This window comes from Callithrix jacchus, chromosome 17, assembly GCF_049354715.1.
Source record: "Callithrix jacchus isolate 240 chromosome 17, calJac240_pri, whole genome shotgun sequence".
NCBI lineage: Eukaryota > Metazoa > Chordata > Mammalia > Primates > Cebidae > Callithrix > Callithrix jacchus.
Window position 1 is genome coordinate 56388192 of NC_133518.1, and position 22423 is coordinate 56410614.

The 22423-nt window shown below is 34.6% G+C and overlaps 1 protein-coding gene and 1 pseudogene across 50 annotated transcripts in view; one reads left to right on the top strand and one right to left on the bottom strand.

The window, feature by feature from the left end:
* TBC1D5 (TBC1 domain family member 5) overlaps positions 1–22423 on the bottom strand; it is a 562606-nt gene that overhangs the window by 495829 nt on the left and 44354 nt on the right. For 24 of the 50 annotated variants that reach the window (XM_078354344.1, XM_078354350.1, XM_078354343.1 and 21 more), the window contains one exon: positions 20622–20724. The exons of 16 other annotated variants lie outside the window; for them this stretch is intronic. The gene's annotated coding sequence lies outside the window, so the exon portion shown is untranslated. Of the gene's footprint in view, positions 1–20621; positions 20725–22237; positions 22301–22423 lie in introns of all 50 variants that reach the window. 10 more of the 50 variants (XM_078354341.1, XM_078354330.1, XM_078354347.1 and 7 more) reach the window with 1 other exon arrangement.
* LOC118149044 (U7 small nuclear RNA) lies at positions 1827–1882 on the top strand (annotated as a pseudogene).

The following is a 22423-nucleotide window of genomic DNA, read 5'->3' on the forward strand; positions in this document are numbered from 1 at the left end:
GTGGAGAAAAAGGAACACTTCTACACTGTTGGTGGGAGTGTAAATTAGTTCAACCACTGTGGAAGACAGTGTGGCGATTCCTCAAGGCCTTAGAAATAGAAATTCCATTTGACCCAGCAATCCCATTACTGGGTATATATCCAAAAGACTATAAATCGTTCTACTATAAGGACACATGTACACGAATGTTCATTGCAGCACTGTTTACAATAGCAAAGACCTGGAATCAACCCAAATGCCCATTGATAATAGACTGGATTGGAAAAATGTGGCACATATACACCATGGAATATTATGCAGCAATCAGAAATGATGAGTTCATGTCGTTTGTAGGGACATGGATGAATCTGGAGAACATCATCCTCAGCAAACTGACACAAGAACAGAAAATGAAACACCGCATATTCTCACTCATAGGTGGGTGATGAAAAATGAGAACACATGGACACAGAAAGGGGAGTACTAAACACTGGGGTCTATTGGGGGGAAAAGGGGAGGGCCAGTGGGAGGGGGAGGTGGGGAGGGATAGCCTGGGGAGAAATGCCAAATGTGGGTGAAGGGGAGAAGAAAAGCAAAGCACACTGCCATGTGTGTACCTACGCAACTGTCTTGCATGCTCTGCTCATGTACCCCAAAACCTATAATCCAATAAAAAATTTTAAAAATAAATAAATAAATAAAAGCAGGGGGAAAAAAAAAAAAATGTTTAAAAAAAAAAAAAAAGAATATCTTTTGGAAGGGAGGTTCCATTTGACATTTAAGAATGATTAAAGGGTCCCAAAGATAAATTCCTGTTTATTTCAAATTCTTTCAGGGATTACCCCTGACACACCACTCTCCAAAATAAACTTTTCTTCCTACTTTACTCTGCATATGGCTATACTTTAAGCATCTATATGTTGGACTAGCAATGTCACTAACATATGAGTCAACGTGACATGTTATAAATGGAAAACCAAGCCACTGTTTAAGACACTGCTTATTTTAAAAATTCTAAGTATTAATCGATTAATTCACCATCAACTTAAAATATAAATCACAATCACTAATTCATGAGTGTTTTCAAAAAATTTCATTAAACAAATATTCATTAGTCAACAGCAATATAAAAGCAATAATGGAAGAATCAGAAACATTGGAACAGTAATCCCAATCCAACCACCTATCATTGCTCATGTGATACTATAAAAATAATGGAATTGGATGAATCTGCTACCTCCAAAGTAAAATAGGCAAATGATTTTTAGAGATACCTAATATAATGTATTTTAAAATGAAAACATTCTTATAACAGGTTTCAATACCAAAGGCTATTTTTTAACAGTGACACTGAATATTCAATTGCACGGCTAAAGTTAAATTTTACACAAGAATTACAGATGCCGATGGTATAGATACAAATTCTTTTCACTTCTTTTAAATTCTGATGTGGAGGGAGAAAGGGAAAGACAAAAAGAGAGGCAGAGAGAGATGAAGAGGAAAACTTGCAGATCAGCTTTCTTCTCATTCAAAAAATGATTTAGTATAAGGCACCACTACAAACAAAGCAAACAGACTATAGGACAAATGAAAACAACACAAGGAACAAGGCTAAAAACAACCAGAACACTACTACTGTACCAGTTAAGGCTCTTGATTATAAACAACAAACACATATTCTAGTGAATCTAAGTCAAAAAGGAATTTGTTGGCTAGGCACTGGATAGTTCAGAACACTGAGACAAGATTGGATAATCCAGCTAGGACAGGAATCAAGGAAGGCAAATCACAGAAAAATGTTTGCCTCCACAACCTTGAATGAAACTTGGAACTTATGTTACCACATCAAGAGTTTCATAATAATTTGTCTAGCAGGCTTTCTGGCTTTTACCAGAAAGCCCTGATAAATTAAAAGAAAGAAAAAAAGAGTTACAGGCCAGAAAGAAGCATCTCAGTGGCTTTTCTAGCTGTCAAGCTGCAACTCTTAAACTACAGAAGGGTCTCGTGCTAGCCTTTAGGCTATCTTAAGAGGTGAGAAGCAGCCTCCTACCTAACTAGAAAGGGGCTTAGTAAGGCCCCAGGAAATGAAAACCACACGTCCTCTAGGAAGGTCTTCCCATCTACTCTTTGTAGTAGAACGAAAGTGTCTTTACTTTTTCACTCAGTGTCTTGCTCACATCCATAAAAGTTTGCAAATTGAAAGCTGATAAAAATTAGTGTATCTTTTTAATATCCATTATTAGATTTGTCTGATACCATTTCCAGTCTATTTCCAAGGCAAAAAACATACTCTTCCTAAAGTAGTTCTATCAACCAACAGTAGACTGAGTAATTTGGATGGGGTCTAGCAAGTTTCTTAATACACTATAAGTATTGCCTCTTGCTTTATATTCTATCCGTCTGCTAATTTGGTTTCTTGCTTGCCTTTTTTGCTGCAGCTGTGCACCGGGTTAACGGTTTCAATGGTTTTCCTACAATAACTCACAAATTTTTTCCTGATCAGTGTGCTGTATGATTGGTTCTTTGTTCCTAAGATAATTATTTTACATTTGTCTACACTGAACTGCATTTGCCATCTGCTGGCCCAATCACCTAAACAATCCAAATCTTTTTGAATCTGATTGCATTGTTCCTCATTATTTCCCCTAGCTCCAATTTTAGGATCATCTGCAAACTCTGAGATCTTTTCTTTAAAGCTTGGACACATTTTATTTTAATATAGAGGAGTTTTTTTGTGTGTGTGACCCTTTAGACACTCCAGCTGAAATCCTTTTCCAACTAGAAAAGTTTCCAAAAAGCTTATCCAAAGATACCTTCCAATTATGCAGTCAAAGTGCTGCTAGAAACAAAGCTAAATAGAACCCATTCGATTTCATCTTTCTATACATTGCCATGTTTTTGGAAGTATTATGTCTTCCAAGTTCTTCTTTTCAAAGTATAAATATTTTTAGGGAATGCAACAATTCTATTTTCTAATTTGAACATTCATGGCAACTGTTTTTGCAATCATTTTCCTAAATTATACGTGACAAATTTTTCAGCAATTCCCTATACATAATGCACTTCATTTACTCATAAAAATATTTATTGAGCACACATTAGTAATTAGCATTAGATACACTACAGTCTTATGAACTTGGTCCAATTATTTATCTCCCAAAACTTTTGTTTCCTAGTGACAAAGAAGATTTTAGAAGGTAACTTCTAAGCACCCATCCACTTCTAGCATTCTGAACTACCTTTCATCTATACAGTAATATACTAGATTCACCATTTCTAAAATTTTTCTCCTTCAGATTTCCCAAGTATCACTTAATTATAAGCACTCCAATAATTCATTAATTTTTGCAACAGTTTAGAAATGCAATACTGTAGATACTTATTTAGCAGTATTTACCCTTCAAATTAGATTTAACAAATCTCAATATAGTAAATCTTCATTACTTAATTATTAGGTAGGACACTGGGTACATGTTTAGATCTAGAAAGAACTGTTGGCTCCATAAACTTCAGTGATTTCTTACTATAATCACATTACCACAAAAGCCCTACCTGTGTAATGATCTTATATAGAAGTTAAGATCTAATATAAGAAGCAATGGTTCTTTCAAAAGACAAAAGTACTGATTCTGGGTGGAATGACTTTCATTATAGGGTAGGATATGAAAATATACTAAGAAAAATCATTTTTCATAATTCAAAATAGTGACATCATAACTAACAATTATTAGGATCAGATCTTTCATCTTTTTTTGGAAGAACCCTCTAACAACTGATTAGTCTTAATTTTTTTTTCATTTATTCACTCAACTGTTAGTGAATCTTACAAAAATACAAAAATGAATACAAGACAGTGTGAGATGTATACATGTAAATATGCTGCTACAAAAAAAATCATCATAGAGGTACAGTCAGCTACGAGGAAGTTAGGAAGAGGAAGAATTTACTCCTAGCTACTGGATGAAAAGCTTTGTGAATGAGATGCATTTGAACTCACAAATATTATGATGTCTTTTAAAAACAAGCCAACCAAGCTATGAATATTATCACAGAAAAGACAAATATAAAACGCTTAGCAGTCAAAGTAAAAACTAAAAAACTCAGAAAACAGGGAGATTTGCTGGTTGCTTCTTTATAGTAGAATTATGTGTTTTAAAATGTTTTGTAATTTTTAAAAATTTTCTGTAATGAACACATATTATTCTTATAATAAAGCATAATAAAAGATTTTTCAATGAACTTTTTAAAGCCATACTTTAAGCAACTGAATGTTACCAAATGAAATGCTATGGGTCAAAAGCCTCTAACTTATAAAAATTAAATCAGTAACAAGTATTTAATTTCTATATTAGATATAAAAGAGCTAATTTTTTTAGTGGCTAAAAAAATTCATACTTTATTAAGCCCTTTATTTTGGAAAGAACCATCGATTTTCAATGCAAGTACTTTTGTTATAAGGTAGAATTTGAAAATCCATTAAGAAAGAACTTTTTTTCTTTTTCTAATGAGACAGAGTCCAGACTGGAAGGCAGTGGCACAATCATGGCTGCAGCCTTGACCTCCCAGGCTCAAGTGATCCTCCAACCTCAGCCTTCTGAGTAGCTGGGACTATAGGCATGCACCACCACACGGGGCCAATTTTTGTATTTTTTGTAGAGATGGGGTTTCACCATGTTGACCAGGCTAGTCTCATACTCATGGGCTCAAGCTATCTGCCCACTTGAAGCAAGCATGTGCCATGGTACCCTACCAGAAAAATTATTTTTAATAATTCCAAAATAGTAAGTTTATAATAATTATTAAGGTTTTGTCTTTTATCTTTTTGTGGAAGAACCCTCTAACAACTAACTAGTCCGATTTTTTTTTCCAAACACTTATGAAATGATCCATGTTGTCTCCAGGAATATTTAATTTGTGTTTTAAGTAATATAAAAGGATTTAATAAAACCATAAACAACCACTGACTTTTATTTCAGACAGGTCCCCATTTACTAAAACCTTCATTTTTGACTGTTACAGTCCATGTAAAGTCACATTCCACATATGATTTAATTCTACCTAGAATCTAACAGAGACATTTCACTTAAAAAAAAAAAAAAAAAAACTACGTGTGTATGTGTGTATATATATATAAAAAGAGAGAGAGAGAAAGAGAGAGATAATCTTAAATCTAAGACATATGTATATGTATCTTAAATCTCCCACATGATTCAGCACATAGGAAAAGAAATGTGTATGAGCTGAGAAAGGAGGAAATCAAAACACCAGAGGAATAGAGGGGTGGGTACAGGAAGGGAAGAAAAGAGTGTTTCAATAAACATTTCCGTAACTTCATAGCTATTTAGATTTTCAAAATTCTACTTTAACGTTTTTACGGCTTGATTTCATACTCTATGCTATAGCTTATATGTGGATTACTAGCATCCCATAATAACCTGAAATTAAACTCAACTAAATCTCTTGAGGTATATAACAAGCTATACAGAATTGCTAAAGTAATAAATAATTATGTTTCATTTAGGCTGTTAACTTTCCTAAAGGATGGAATTTTACTAATACAATCTTTTAATTTTGTTTCATAGACTATCACTAGTTTACAATTTGATAAAGCTGGAAGGGAGGCAATATGCAGGGGTTTCAAACTGGCATCCACAGGCTACATCCAGAGAGAAAACTATTTATCCTGAATAAACTGCCAAAATTTTTAAAACTGGACATTTCACATAAAAATTTAGATTTTTAACTTACCTCAAAAAAAAAAAAAAATCACTAGATTCATAGTTCTGGTCCCGCTGCTGTCAATGCTCCCCAGCTGCCCACTAGACAACTTTCCTCTCCACTTTCTGTGGCTCACCAACTTCCACTGAAACCAGGGTTATTAATCCCTAAATAGAGTGTGGAGGCAGTCAGATCCTGACTTGAATCCCAGCCCCTCCACCTCCAAGCTGCACAACCCAGGGCGAGTAGTTCAACCTCATTAAGATTCAATTTCACCATCATGACTGCTAGGTTTGGCTCTGTGTTCCCAACCAAATCTCACCTTGAATTGTAGTTCCCATAATCCCCACATGTCATAGGAGGGACCCAGTGGGAGGTAATTTTATCATGGGGGTGATTTACCCTCATACTGTTCTCATGATAGTGAGGGAGCACTGATGAGGTCTGATTATCTTAAAAGGGCTTTCCCCATTTAGCTCAGCACTTCTCCTTCCTGCCGCCATGTGAAGAAGGAAGTGTTTGCTTCCCCTTCCACCACGATTTTAAGTTTCATGAGGCCTTCCTAGCCCCGTAGAACTAGGAGTAAATTAAACCCAGTCAGGCAGTTCTTTATAGCTGCATGAGAACAAACTAATTTAGTGACAAAGAAGATAACATTTATTATCCAGGGGTTAAAAGTGAAATAATATATACAGTACAAAATATAAAACTAAATCTTCAATAAATGATAGTTATTATTACACTACTTGGATTGAAATTCTTAAACCTAATTAACTAAGATTACCAAGAATGTTTCCCACCTTCTGCAGACTCTAAAGAAAAAAACTAGGGCCGGGCGCGGTGGCTCACGCCTATAATCCCAGCACTTTGGGAGACTGAGGCGAGTGGATCACGAGGTCAAGAGATTGAGACCATCCTGGTCAACATGGTGAAACCCCATCTCTACTAAAAATACAAAAATTAGCTGGGCATGGTGGCACGCACCTGTAGTCCCAGCTACTCAGGAGGCTGAGGCAGGAGAATTGCTTGAACCCAGGAGGCGGAGGTTGCGGGGAGCCGAGATCGCGCCATTGCGCTCCAGCCTGGGTAACAAGAGCGAAACTCCATCTCAAAAAAGAAAAAAAAGAAAAGAAAAAAACTAAATCACTATTGCCTTATCACTCCATAGGACTCCTTTGTAAAATAAGGATAGGAATAATAAATCTTATAGGGTTGTCATATTAAAATGTTAATACATATAAAAATGCTAAGAATACTACATGGCTCATACCTTTAAAGAGTTTAACTACTAAGAGTTAACTATTAAGTAACTAATAGTTAACTAAGTAACTATTAAGAGTTTAATAACTACTATTATTACTAATAGTAGCTGTTGTTCCAGGGGGCTGGCACATGTGAGTTTTAATAAATGTTTGATGAGGAGAAGCAAGTCAGTGAGTAAAAATGCAACTCAATGAATACAAGACCACTTACCAAGATTATTCAAGGTACATAGCTTGAAGAGTCCTCTCAAACTGTCCATACCCCCCCACCCTTTTATTTTTGGAGATGGAGTTTCGCTCTTGTTGCCCAGGCTGGAGTGCAATGATGTGATCTTGGCTCACTGCAACCTCCACCTCCCAAGTTCAATCAATTCTCCTGCCTCAGCCTCTCAAGTAGCTGGGATTACAGGTGCCCACCACCACACTCAGCTAATTTTTTTTGTATTTTTAATAGAGACAAGGTTTCACTATGTTGGGCAGGCTGGCCTCAAACTCCTGACCTCAGGTGATCTGCCCACCTCAGCCTCCCAAAGTGCCGGGATGACAGGAGTGAGCCACCACACCCAGCCAGACTGCCCCACATTTTTATGTTAAAGCTGAAAATCTCAGTGAAAACCAAATCACTCTGAACACATAAAAACAAACCTAATGTTCTGGCCTTGAACAGAAATTATTATTAAACTCTGACAGAGGCCAAAGAGCTAATTCCAGACACAGAGCATGCACATTATATGGAGTTCATAATTTATTTCCTAAGGAGTTTTAGAGTAGTCCTGTTTCAAGATTGCTAGAACGAGAACAACCTAGGCTGTGCTTTCTTTCCAATTCTTGTCTGCCTCTCCCAAGAATCTCAGCTGCAGAGTTTAGGACCAGTGGCTCAAGGAACCTCACTACCTTTTAGGACAGTGGTTACAAAATCTCAGCCTTTAAAAACAAAGAATGAAGAAAAAAGTCTGGTCAAGCAGCAGCAGTGGTTCTCTATCAACTGGTACCAAAAAGATGATTTGATCTTTAGCATACTAATCATCTCAGTTGATGTAGTTTTTAATTAGTCTGGGAATAATAAAGAAGTTCAATTCTTCAGGTATTTTAAAAAAAGATAAAGACAGTCTTTCCTGGCTAAAATAGTAGGCATATTACAGATTCCCAGCCATGTCAGGGAAATCCTTTCATAGCACTCAAAACAATGAGGAAAAGCAACAAAACTGACTCAAAAAGAGTAATTTCCTTTCCATCCTAAATAAACTTTACACAAACTTGCCTTTGATAATCGACTAAACAAGCTGCACCACTAGCATCAAGGGAGGGTGTGCAGATATCTAGCAGGTGCTGCAGTTTATCACAAAACCGTCTAAAATAATTGGAAGTGACAACCAGCACTACCACAAATGATTTATTAGTCTTTCACTCAGCTTTTCAGCTTCCTCAGGGCCAGAATAAATAATTTACCAACTCTGTATCTTCCAATCATTAATTCTTCCCAATGCATCCAAACTACATTTAACTCTGCTAGGTTCTGTGGAATAAAACACACAATAGGAATATTTTTACAAATATAAAATTACCTGACCATATGTAAAGGCAACCATGTCAATCAAAGATGTACAATACAGATGCAGAAGGACTCAAGGTCAGCAACTGCAGTCAAGTTTGAGGGTGCTCGTGGAATAAATTAAATGAATAAGAAAGCAGAGCTTAGCAAAGTGCTTCTCTCATAGATGAAAAAAGACTCCAGTGACTCTGGACAGTAAACCAAAGAGGCAACCTAAGCACACTGTATGACAGAGATTTTAAACCTCAAACATCATCATCTCACAATAGTCTATTCACTGATTGACTGCCTCCCCCAAAACTGTCCGACAAATTGTAGAAAATACTCAGTATCCTCAATCAAAAAAAACATAGAAAAGTTAAGACCTATAGGAATTTCATGCAAAGTAGACAATACAGTATAAAACAAGACATCTTCTTTAAAGCATTTTAATCGCTATTTTGAATAGGTTTACAGGACAATTACAAAGTCCTATGAATTCAAAAATAGATGTGAAAATCAAAGAAATAAACATTCTCCCCCAGATCTGATAATGATGTTAAAAGGTATGACTATTAATTATGTAGAAAAAGCATACAAAAAGCAAAAATTACATCCTAAATCCATTTTTGATGTAAGCTAGTCTTGTCTCATTAAATCAGCATCTATGATTAAAACAGAGATCATTTTTGGTACATAACGTATTGCATTGTTAGAGCAGCATCTGTTTATTACACAGCATAAACATTTTTCAGCTTTCTGAAACTACTGACATGCAATAAATGATCCAGACCTAGCAATTCATGTAAGCTTCTTTTTTATTTCAAGCAGAAATACTTTAAGTGAAATAGTTAATAAAATTGATAGTCTAATATTTGGCATTCTATAAGGCAGCTTCAAGCTGTTGGGCACACAAAGGATTTCCCAAATTGATGGCTTTCTCTTTAATGGTTTGAGAGTGCACCGCAACCCAAATCTAAGTGTGTAATAAATGTTTAAATATACTCTTATATATATGACTTCTACCAAATACATGATTTTTTCCAAAATATACGCCTTAAAATTAAATTAGCTGAACTAGTGAAAATAACATAAATTTGAACCTGTAAGAATGCCATTTACATGATATAATTTTTTGAATGTCTAAAACCATTCCAAAATGATCACAAAATAAGAATGAATTTTTTTCAATACTCAAGAATTCACTTATTAATTGCAAGTTATATACCTGGGCACAAAATTATATTGTTCACATTAAGCAAAGCTATGTCTTATTTATGCACAGATCCAGCCACATTGCTGTGGCAAAATAAACTCCAAATAGCACAGGTCCTAGCCTCCCACAGGTTACAATAAAGCAAAAGCATAAAAACTAAAAAACATCTTTTTATTAAAGGCATCTTTTTCAAAAAGATGCAAAAAATACTGACTCTTTTATATTTTATTGTACTAGGAGGCTGGGAGGATTCAGAGGACATTTGTTTAAAAGAAAAAGCATGATAATGTGGTCTGCAGGCTTCTTTGCCAGGAATGGAAAAGTGGATTGACTTATAAAGACAAGAAATTCAGTAAAAAAAAAGGAAAGCAGGCCAGGCTCACGCATGTAATCCCTATACTTTGGAAGGCCGAGGCAAGCAGATCACGAGGTCAGGAGATTGAGACCATCCTGATCAACACGGTGAAATCCCATCACTACTAAAAATACAAAAAAAAATTAAGCTGAGTGTGGTAGCACATGCCTGTAACCCCAGCTACTCCAGAGACTGAGGCACCAGATCGCTTGAACCCAAGAGGCAGGGGTTGCAATGGGAGTTGCAGTGAGCTGAGATTGTACCACTGCACTCCAGCCTGCAGACAGAGCAAAACTCCATCTCAAAAAAAAAAAAAAAGAAGAAAGCAATATACTGCTCTAGTAGCATCAAATGGCCTAAGGATGCTGCCTAGTGCCAGAACCTGGATACAATGCTATAGGAATTGATGACAGCTTGTCTGTGTACTGAAAACAGTGAGCCCTGCAGAGCTCCATGAATATCTGTGGAAGACTATGCAAAGTATCCTGACCCTTAAATCTTAAATGTCTGTCAAAAGAGAAATAGGTACACAAATTGTTGTTCTATCATGACATATGATACAACATTTAAACTGAATCAACCAGGGGTACAAATCACAGCAAGTAACAGTTCAGGAATAATTATGGATAAGAAGGGGAAAAAATGCAATCTTTAGGTAATCTTTAGGAATATTTAATGTTAATGGACACATAAATGTAGTAATAATACAAAAACAGGAAAGCTATAAACCAATTTCAGTATGGCAGTTATCTCTGGGAAGGGAAAGACTTTAAAAATATCTTTTAAAAATACATGTGGTGGCATGTGATAATATACTAATTCTGCATGTTAAATACACGTTTGCCTGTTCTATTTATTTTCTGTACTTCCTTCTTTGTTTCCTTTTTTCTTTGAGACAGGGTCTCACCTGTCACTCAGGCTGGAGTACAGTGGCATGATCTCAGCTCACTGCAGCCTCTACCTGACCAGGATCAGTTGATCCTCCCACCTTAGCCTCCTGAGTACCTGAGACTACAGACGTGCTACTATGCCCAAATAAGTTTGGGATTTTTTTGCAGATTGGGAGTTTGACCATATTGCCCAGACTGGTCTTGAACCCATGGCTCAAGAGATCCGCCCACCTCAGCCTCCTGAAGTGCTTGGATTACAGGCATGAGCTACTGCACCCAGCCTATACTTTCTAAAATTTTAAAATCTAAGCAATGAAATGAACAATTTTCTTCTGAAAAAATGTACAAGGTTTTACAATATTCTTACCTGAAACATGAAGGCCTATCTTCTTTAAAATCACTGTTTTGGCCAGTCCTCATATTCTAAGAACTTTTAATTTCAATCTAAGAAACTAAAAATTCTACCTTCTTTCACAAGTTATTTGATTTAGTAACAATTTCAAGTCAAGTTCTCAGGAAATCCCATGCTTTTACTTCAAAAATGAACTGAAGGACTCTACCATGTAGACCTCCTAAATAAAGTTAAAGACATTCTCATCAGGGGGCTTTTAAATAAAGAGTTCTGTCATTTTCTATGAGAACAAACAGACCTGAGAGCCTGACTCCCAATTCCTTGGCTCTGACTTCCCTGGGGGAACCTGACCCTTCATTAGTGAGTAAGTTCTTTCCCATTTTCTTTGTTAAGCGAGGTATTAAACTTCTACTTGTTTGAAAAAAATAAAAATTCCTAGTAAGACTTTGGACATATCAACTGAAACCTTACTTTTTGAAAAAACTTATCAGAAATTCAGTACCACAAATATAAGGTTTTTCATTTTGTGTTAACCTTTCCTGCAGACAAATTTCTTTTAAGTTCAACTTTATTTCTTTATATGCCTTTGGAAATTTGACAGGCCATCTATTGCGAAATAGAAACAAGATGCCTCCCATTTACAATTAAATTTCTACATGAAAAAAGTTTAATATATTTTTTGTCACCATGAAGGAAATATGAGTGATACTGTTAATTTCCATAAAAACTGATAAACATTCTCTCAAAGTAGCGACCATCTGATTTTTAAAAATTACTAGCTTGTTATCTTAAACAAGAAATCATATCCAACTTACATTGATGTTTTTCTATCTGAAGTATGTCATGCAATATTGTAATTTATCTCATAAATCTACTAGAGTGTGATCAAATCCTATCAACTCTGATTGGCATAAATTTGAAACAATGAAGCAATCACATCTGTTTAGCAGTTTCAGCTTCCTAGACATTTTTAAAGTTTATAGAATAACATAATTACACTTTTTTTCCTAAGACCTTCCTGTACTGGATTTGAGCTTTTCATAAAGTTTGTTTGTGTACACTGGATATATAGAAAGTAGAAATATAACACAGAAAGTAGAGTAAAAAATACAGATAAGAAAAGGAGATGGAAGTGGGGGAGATGAAGTGATGGAGATGGTCTAAGCAGTACACTCAAGAAAGTATTTTAATAAACTCGAAAGAAGTAGTTGGTCACAAGATGGGAAAATGACTTCATTTAAGTGAAAATATATAGAATATATTTAATTTTATCTTGAAACTATTCTTGAAAATGTATGAACATTGAATTTAAATAAAAATACATGGACACAGAACAAAGAATGCTAACCATGTTTTATGAAGCAAAATACTAGCATATAGTAAAAACTCACTATCTGTATGTTTTTGGTATAAAATCTTTAATTTTAAAAATTTGAATGGTTTAATAAAAATATTATATAGTATCTGAATCAAAAAGTTAAAAATGAAATATCCCCAAAGTAATTCTAAGCAATTTTAAGAACGTTTCTAACAAGTAAGCAAATGCAAGCATAAAAATGAACAGGCCTTATAGATAACTCAGACTATGGCTAAGAAGATAGATTATTAATAATAAAATTCAGAACACTGTTAACTAACTTTATCAAGTTATCAGTCCTTTCTGTCTTCATATACATCATGCCTAAGCCATGACTTAAGAATGTGTGAACATTCTACTAAAGACAGCTGAACTAGTAGAAACTCCATTTGGGCCATTCATTGGTAATTAATCACATACAATTTCGAGATATTTCCTATCCTCCTGATCCTTATACCTGCCATTCCTTACATGCATTCAGCTTCTTAAGAGAGGATACCTTCCTAAAGTGAGTATCTCTATAACTTCACTGCATACCAACTAGGGTCTTGTATGTACTCAATACCTATTTGCTGATTCACTTATTTGACTTATATGAAAGAAGGAGTCATGAGTAAAACAGTTTAAATTAAACCAATTATATTTCCTACCACTAAAGTTGAAATCAATAAAACTAAATATTATGATAAAGGAAAACTTTCAAAAAGGGACAACAGATAATTACAATGGTGAAATTTCATCAATAGAGTGACAAAGATTTTTTAACCAAATCTTGTGCTTAATTTTAGATATTTTCCTTTTGTCTGCGTCTATGACATGTTTTCACAGAACAAAAAGATGCTTCCTTAGAATTTATTATTTTACTATTTGGAATGATTGAAATGATATGCTGATGGAAGAAGACAAGGCTTTTTCTCTATTCTTTGCCCTTTACTATGATATTGTTGTACTCTCCTTAATATGTAAAACTACATACTAGTCATCCTTTTTTTTTCAATACCTTGTAGTTTAATTCCTAATTAAATGCATCAAGAGTCTCCATTACAATGAAACTCTGACTACTTTGTCATTTAGCTTTAACATAAAGACATTTCTTTGATTACCCCAGGATAACAGTATTAGTATTTTACTAAAAGAAATAAATCTCCATTAAGTTTTTAAAAATCTATCAAACACTAATTGAAATAGGATTAAAATAATTTCAATCCTTCTGACTAAATTGTACTGTTATCAATTATCTACTTCATTTCTGCATTTTGTTTATGTTTTCATTCATTTAAGAAATATGCTTTGCACAAAAACACTGATACAAATAAGACAATTCCTGTTCTTATAAGCAATAAACTAATAATTATAATGTGGCATAATAAGTGCTCTAACAAGGTGTGTAGGAGGTGAAGTAAGATTACTAAAGAGTCACACAAAGTTTTCAAGAGCTGCATCTTGCAAAATGCGTACACAAAACAATTGGTTCCCCAAACATAGATTAACCACATGAAATTATTTCTTTTCCCTCCCAAAACCCTACTAAAATGGCAGTTAATAATTTTTTAAGGTGTATTTCACAAGGACAAAAAAGTGGAAGTGAAGAGAAAAACAGAAACAAGATCACAAATTTTTAGAGGACAGATGAATAACTTATCAAAAGAAGTTCCTCATAACAGAACATATCAGAAAAGACACTGAGGAGAAGCAAATCATTCTGCCCACAATCAGGCAGTGACTCAACCTCACACATCCCACTTCTACTACACCAGTGCTGAATCTCCAACTAAGAGAACTGAGGGGAAAAGAAAGATAAAAAAACAAAAACAGGAAAAGAAAATAATTCAAGATAATATCCCAAAACTGAAAGACATTTGTTCTTAAAAGGGTCCTCTGAAGATTCATTAAAAAATAATGAATAAAACCCATTCTAAGACACATTATCGTAGAATTTCAGAGATAAACAATCCCAAAGCCTTCCAGAATATTAAGAACAAGCCATATATAGCCAGGAAAAAAAAAGTGGGGCGGGGCGGGGGGGGAAGTAGTCATGGATTTCTCAGTAGTAACACTGGATGCTGTGAAACAAAGCCTTTATTATCTAAAATAAAATTATCTACAATCTAAAATTTGATATCCAAATCATTAATCAAGTCTGAGAGTGAAATAAAGTCATTTCAACCTTCCCTAGGACCTATTTCCATATAATGAAAAGTTACAGACTGTACCCTCCTCCTAATACAGAAGATAATGGAATGGGTAAAGAAATGTGATACAAGAAGTTACAGAGATACTGTATAGTAGATTATTGGAAACAGGACAAGAATAATACTGAAGACTGGGCAACATAAAAGTAATTTAATTTTAATATACAATTTTAACAATGCATTTATTATCATTATTTTAAAAAAATGAAACTTCAATATTTAAAATGGCAATCATTAAATATTTTTAAATCCTTGTTAATTAATAAAATTTAATGAGATGCACCCGTTATAAATTAACTTTGTTGTAAGTCTTAAAATCCTGCTATATATTTGCAGTATGTTGTTCAGCTCTCAATAACTACATTACTGAACTGAAAACTTTTGAACTAAATATCTACTTAGAAATGCTGTAAGTTAGGAATTGGCAAGAATATATTAAGTAAATTATACACTAATGTTGAGGATTTATTTTACTTAAGTGTCCCCTCCATACAAATTTCTCCTAAATTATCAGATTCCTCATTTTATAAAAACTTATCAATACTTTTATATACTGAAGTATTACTGATTTATCTTTGAATGGAGTTTAGTCAAATAGACATTCAAAAGTTATGTGGTACTCAGGAGAATCTGTAGTCTGAGACTGGCCCTTGCATTGCAGAATATCCAGCATATCTGGTCCCCATCCATTAAATGCCAAAAACACTCTCACAACCATCATGACAAGTGAAAACAGTGAAACTCTCTTACGGAGCAGCACCAATCTTATTTGAAAACTGTTATTCTAGAAGTCTTACAGGAAGAAAAAGCATGCTACGGTGTGAAAACAATAGAAAAAAGTATGAAGGAAACACTTATATCAGTTATACTAAAAGCTATAATTTACAATTTTATCCTCATCTAAATGTTCTTTCTTTAGATTATTTTTTGGTACTGTGTACTGATGATGACTTAAAGAGATGTGATACAATCTCTCTAACATACATATATTCTCTCTTTTTTGCAAGAGGCGGCGGAGGCAGGGTCTTGCTATGTCATCCAGGCTGAAGTGCAGTGAGGTGATCACAGCTCACTGCAGCCTCAATCTCCTAGGCTCAAGCAATCCTTCTTCCCTCAGCTCCCAAGTAGCTGGAACCACTGCATTTGGTTGATTTTTTAAAGTTTTATCTATGCAGAGATATGCTCTCCCTATGTTGCTCAGGTTGATCTCCTGGGCTCAAGTGATCCTCCTGCCTCAGCCTCCCAGAGTGCTCGGACTACAGATGTGAACCACAGCCTCTGGCTGTTCATTTTTAAATAAAAGGCTTCCCTATATATGACCTTGTTAATACTCTAACTTACATTTAGATAGCCAAATTAAAGTCAAATACAGGATCTAATCAATAGATTGTACATCTATAGGCATGTCATGTTTACATAATTCGTGTGATACTGTTTTATTGTTATTGCTATGTTGTTTGGGTTTTACTGTTTCTGTGAACAATATTGATACTAAGATAATACTGAGACACGCATCAAGTTACTATAGTATTTAGTATTATTAAAGGCTCCTATATATCACTACTGTGTAACAGTCTAAGAAATCCTTGAAGTATAACAGGGTCCCCTATTTTGTTTGCAACTCTAAATATTAAATTAAAGGATCTATTTAATTAGTCCAGAATTCAAATACATATTCATGCCAAATTTTGCAACAACATGGGAGGTAGGCAGAAAGAGATTTGAAACACTTCCATGAGAACAACCTTGACTGCTCTACTAAAACATCAGTGCAGGGACCCAAACTACTTCTTATGCTGTCCACAAAATGGATGAGGTATGAAAGAAATCTTGTGCTTACCGTGACCTTTGGCTATACTTTTACTTGTCATAATTATAAAGAAGCTACTCTCAGAGCTCACACATAAGACATATTATTACTCTTAGAATTACAGTAAAGTATTTCAGGAACTGCTTTATACTGTAACTAACTTGAGGGAGACTATATGAATAGTTCTTTTCTTTTTTGTTAGCCATAATAGGCATTTCTGAACAAAAAAAAAGTTATCATACATATGAATAAGATTACACAAGAATTTTTCCAATTTTTTAATGCACATTCAAGTACAAATATGCCACTCTGGTTACCTGGTTCAACTTAACAAATCATGTATGTTCTAAACACAAAAAACTAAAAATGAAGAATGTACAATATAATTATGACTTTAATAATGTAATTTGCCACATCAGATAAATACATATCAGGAGGGAATTAAAAAGAAAACTATACAAAACAATTAAATTATACTCATCTAAGATTTCTATTTTTCCACACAGAATTCCACCAAGGAAAATTAGTTGTTTTCAGTAAGTTTTGGCAAAACTGCCAACTTTATCAACATACGTAACATGCTTTTAAAGAAACAAAAGACCACTGGATTATCCAACATGAAATTATAAATTCTAAAGGTATAACAAACAGGATTAGATTTCATGACAATGTCAAACATACTATAAATAAGAACAGGGGTCTCTAACCTCAGGCCATGGTACAGGTAGGTGGCCTGATAGGAGCCAGGCTACACAGCAAGAAGTGAGTGGCAGAGCAGCCAGCAAATGTTCTGTATTTACAGCCACTCCTCATCAGCGGTATTACTACCTGAACTCTGCCTCCTGTCAGATCAGCAGTAGCATTAGATTCTCATAGGAGCTCAAACCCCATCGTGAACTGCGCATGCAAGGGTTCTAGGGTGCCTGCTCCTTATGAGAATCTAACTCATGCCTGATGATCTGAGGTGGAACAGTTTCTTCCCAAAACCATCTTCACCCCACCCTGTTCACCAGCCATCCATGTAAAAACTGTCTTCCATGAAACCAATCCCTGGTGCCAAAAAGGTTGGGAACCACTGAATCAGAAGATTTACAAGGCAAAGGAAGCAAAAAAATTTCTTTAAAAGGCCAGGCATGGTAGCTCACTTCTGTAATCCCAGCACTTTGGGAGGCCACGACAGAAGGATCGCTTGGGCCCAGGAGTTCAACACCCCACCATCTCTAGAAAAATAAAATAAAATAAAATAAAAAATAATTTTTGAAAAAACTTCTAATGTTAATATGAAGAAAAACATTAGAACTATCCACTAAAGTACGACCAGCTTTGCCATACTTATCTTTCTAATCCTAAAAGTAATAATCTTTTACTGCCATCTTGAAAATAGGTTCCAAAAGTCATAAAACATGAGCGTTATCCTTTACTAAAGTCAATTACAAAATGCTTATGTTGGCTAACATAAATATTGCCACAAGAGAAGTTAATCACAAAAGAAAACGTTTTTAAAGACATTACAAATGAATTAAGACTCCTGTGAAACATACACTATATAAGACTATTAGAAATTATTCAACACAAATTGAGGTACTACCATAGGTCCCCATGTGACCAGGAAGGTCTCAGTTCATACATGTTGTCTTTACGTATTACAGTATACCCTTTCATTCTCAAAACTATCTTGGATTTTAAGATTATGTCATTAATCTAGTTATTAAAATATTTCCTATTAATAAATCATATTCCTAGGATTTTATATTTTAACATTTACTTGAAAAATCTTTCTACCTTAAAAACTTTTAGTGATTCACGTCTGTAATCCTAGCACTTTGGGAGGCTGAGGCGGGTGGATTATGAGGTTAAGAGATTGAGACCATCCTGGTCAACATGGTGAAACCCCGTCTCTACTAAAAATACAAAAAATTAGCTAGGCATGGTGGCTACTGCCTGTAATCCCAGCTACTCTGGAGGCTGAGGCAGGAGAATTGCCTGAACTCAGGAGGCAGAGGTTGCGGAGAGCCGAGATCGCGCCATTGCATTCCAGCCTGGGTAACAAGAGTGAAACTCCGTCTCCAAAAAAAAAAACTTTTAGTGATTCATACAGAACCCTACCAGTCACACAGATGCAGTTACTTATGGCACTCATACCAACATCACCCAAACTCTGTTGCCATCTAATTCATCTGTTCTCTGTTGTGCTTTGTATATTTAAGACCCAGGATGGAGGCTTCCCTCTGTCTTCAGGTAGAAACAGGTTGGAAAGATCTTTTCCTTAGTCTCATACTAGTTCACAACATCTTTCCTTACTTTTTGAGGCTCCCCAGAATACTATAAATAATTACATCTAAGAGTTTAAAATTAAAATTGATTGCTTTCTTGTCCTTTTTATGCACATGTTAAATTGCTTAACTGTGTATTAAAGACTATATTGGGCCTTAATGATATTTGTGGTCATTTCTATAAAAGCTCAGACATCAAGCACTTAATCATTCTTTAACAATATGTATATGTCCGACCCTGATAAGAACATTATTATTATTTTTTTTTTTTTAGGAAATTAAATTTTACCTAACAGAGCCCTGAAAATGGCCTTAGACTTACGGGTCAAAAGACCTGATGTGAGTGTTGGACATCCACTAGGCAACACACTTTCCTCAAAGCACAAATTCTTCCTTTGTATGTAATTTTTGCTCAACCATACAGTATTACAAGAAGAATTAAATCAGAAAATTGGGCCGGGCGCAGTGGCTCAAGCCTGTAATCCCAGCACTTTGGGAGGCCGAGGTGGGTGGATCACGAGGTTAAGAAATCGAGACCATCCTGGTCAACATGGTGAAACCCCGTCTCTACTAAAAATATAAAAAATTAGCTGGGCATGGTGGCGCATGCCTGTAATCCCAGCTACTTGGGAGGCTGAGGCAGAAGAATTGCCTGAACCCAGGAGGCGGAGGTTGCGGTGAGCCGAGATCGCGCCATTGCACTCCAACCTGGGTGAAACTCCGTCTCAAAAAAAAAAAAAAAAAAATCAGAAAATTCAAGAGGCTCAAGTACTCGTCTGCTGTTTAAGAAAGATGATTAGACCGGGCGCAGTGGCTCACGCCTGTAATCCCAGCACTTTGGGAGGCCAAGGTGGGTGGATCACGAGGTCAAGAGATCCAGACCATCCTGGTCAACATGGTGACACCCCGTCTCTACTAAAAATACAAAAAATTAGCTGGGCATGGTGGTGCGTGCCTGTAATCCCAGCTACTCAGGAGGCTGAGATAGGAGAATTGCCTGAACCCAGGAGGCGGAGGTTGCAGTGAGTCGAGATGGTACCATTGCACTCCAGCCTGGGTAACGAGCGAAAACTCCATCTCAAAAAAAAAGAAAGATGATTAAATATTATACAAAATGAATATACTTTGCAAGTGAAATGTTTAGAGACAAATACCAGTATTCTATAAAAAAAAAAAAAAGTAAAACAACTTTGGCTAAATACTACATTGTACTATCTATGAATACAAAACTATAATGGGCTACAAAGAAAGGCCCTTGAGTTGGACTCCATGAGTCAACTCAAAAATGAACAGTACTTATATCACTGTGAAGATCAACAAATAATTCATGTAAAAGATATGAGCTCTGTATCTTCACATAAGAAATCAGGAATGCTAGTTACTATTATAAAAGTCTACATTAATGTTTTCAAAAACAAATACGAAAAAGTTATTTTGATGTCCTAAGAAAATTTCATGTGACGTGCATGTGTGTGTGCACATATCTGTGTATCTTCCAAGGAAAGATCACTTGGATGACATAGCTAGCACTCCCCAAACATGTTAATAATAGGGGCTGGGTAGATTATCATGACAGTTAATACAAATCTTATTCAATATTGGAAAAGGAAGCTTTTTTATTTTTATTTTTTTCAAAAGAAGACCACATTGGCATAGTGAAGCACATTTAAAAAGAAAATGCCATACCTGATAGTATCTGTGGTTGTTCATCTCCAGAACAGAAAAGACACAGATATGTATGATATACACATTTCTAAATCCATGTATATAAATCAAAGGAAAACACTTCCTGTAAGGCAAGCATATGAAGATACTAAAGCAACATTCCAATTAAATATTCATATATTCAATATTTCAAAATAAGAAATTTGGATATATGTATGCATAATTTACAATTTTATACTGAAACCTGTCTACAGAGGCCATTTTCACTGCATTTCAATAGCATCTCAACTTGAAATGTACAATGCAGTTTCTCTCTGAAGTATGAAAACTATAAAGTACATAGTAATTCACTGCAAGCAAACACAAAATAAAGACCATGTTGTGCACATAGCACTCACCCAAATGACTACTTTAACCTATTCATTAAACCCATTCAATAAGAGAGCCCTAATAACTGCTCTACGTTATGAAACAGAATCAGAAGAAATGATGCTAAGTCAAAGAAACCATAACTTGCACTTATAAACCTCTTCATTTTCATATATTAAAATGATATAAAAATTTCCTTAAGAAATATATGTCATTATGACTGATACATGAAATTTATATAGAAAGATTTATATAGTAATCCAGATGTTTTCCAAATACATAAATAAGGGGTATTAAAAAAACGAAGACTACAGCAGTCATATTTATTTGTCAGGAATCCAAATCTAAGTTGGACTTCATTTCTCTGAACTTTCTAAAAATATTCCAGTAGTAAAACAGATTTGGCATTAAAATAAAATAACCAAGACTTATTCATTCTAAAGCAAGTAAGAAATGCAGATCTGTCCTTTAAAGACACAAAGGGTAATGCAGACTGAGGTTTACATGTTCAATCACTGTTTACAAATGATAGGCTATATCATTAATTTGTAAGTGACTCTAAAATGAGTATGCACATAACATACAAACATTCTATCACTGGTAACTCTAAATAGGTAAATTTAAAGCTAAACAAAGCTGAAATTTATCTCTACCATAAATTTTTTTAAAAATCCATGAGCACTGCAATGAATATACTTTTGCCTTAGAGCTGATACTTTAATTTTCAAGAACCACAAAGAAAAAAATCAAAACTAGTAACAATGCAGCGTCTAAAAGCAATAAACTCAAAATTAAGTTATAAATAATTTAAAGGATGTCATGAAGATGTATTAATAATTCATCAGATAAATAATTTACTAAATAATCAAATAAATAAATAATGAAATACATAAATAAATCAGCAAATAAATAATTCTGCAAAATAACCTAAACAATAAGTCACCCAAAACATATCACAACCTACAAAGCTACAATAATTTTCTAGATTTTGATAATTTTAAATAAGCCAATGTACATAAGCTAGATCAATCCTTGTTAGACTCAGAAATATTTTTCAATGCTATTGGTAAAATCCTCATCTCCGTACACATGAACACATTTGCAATGTTTAAAAGACTGCATAGGATTAGTTCTCATACATTATTAATATAATTATAATACATCCTCCTCGATATTTTATAGATTATATCTTTCTCTAAAATAATTTCCCCCAAACTGGACACATAAGATATTCTTAACTTACACTTCTTTTTCAAATAAATACCTACAGTATAATAATGCTACAGCCTTTTTGACAGTTTTCCTATCTTCACCAAATCTTTAGAAATTTTCTGCAGGAGAACAATAAGAATAGTCTGAATTACTATAGATGGCATTTCTTTCATCGGGGACAATGTTTTACAACTCTAAAAATAATGGGAAGTCGACATTATTAGTCATAAACTATGTCAAGT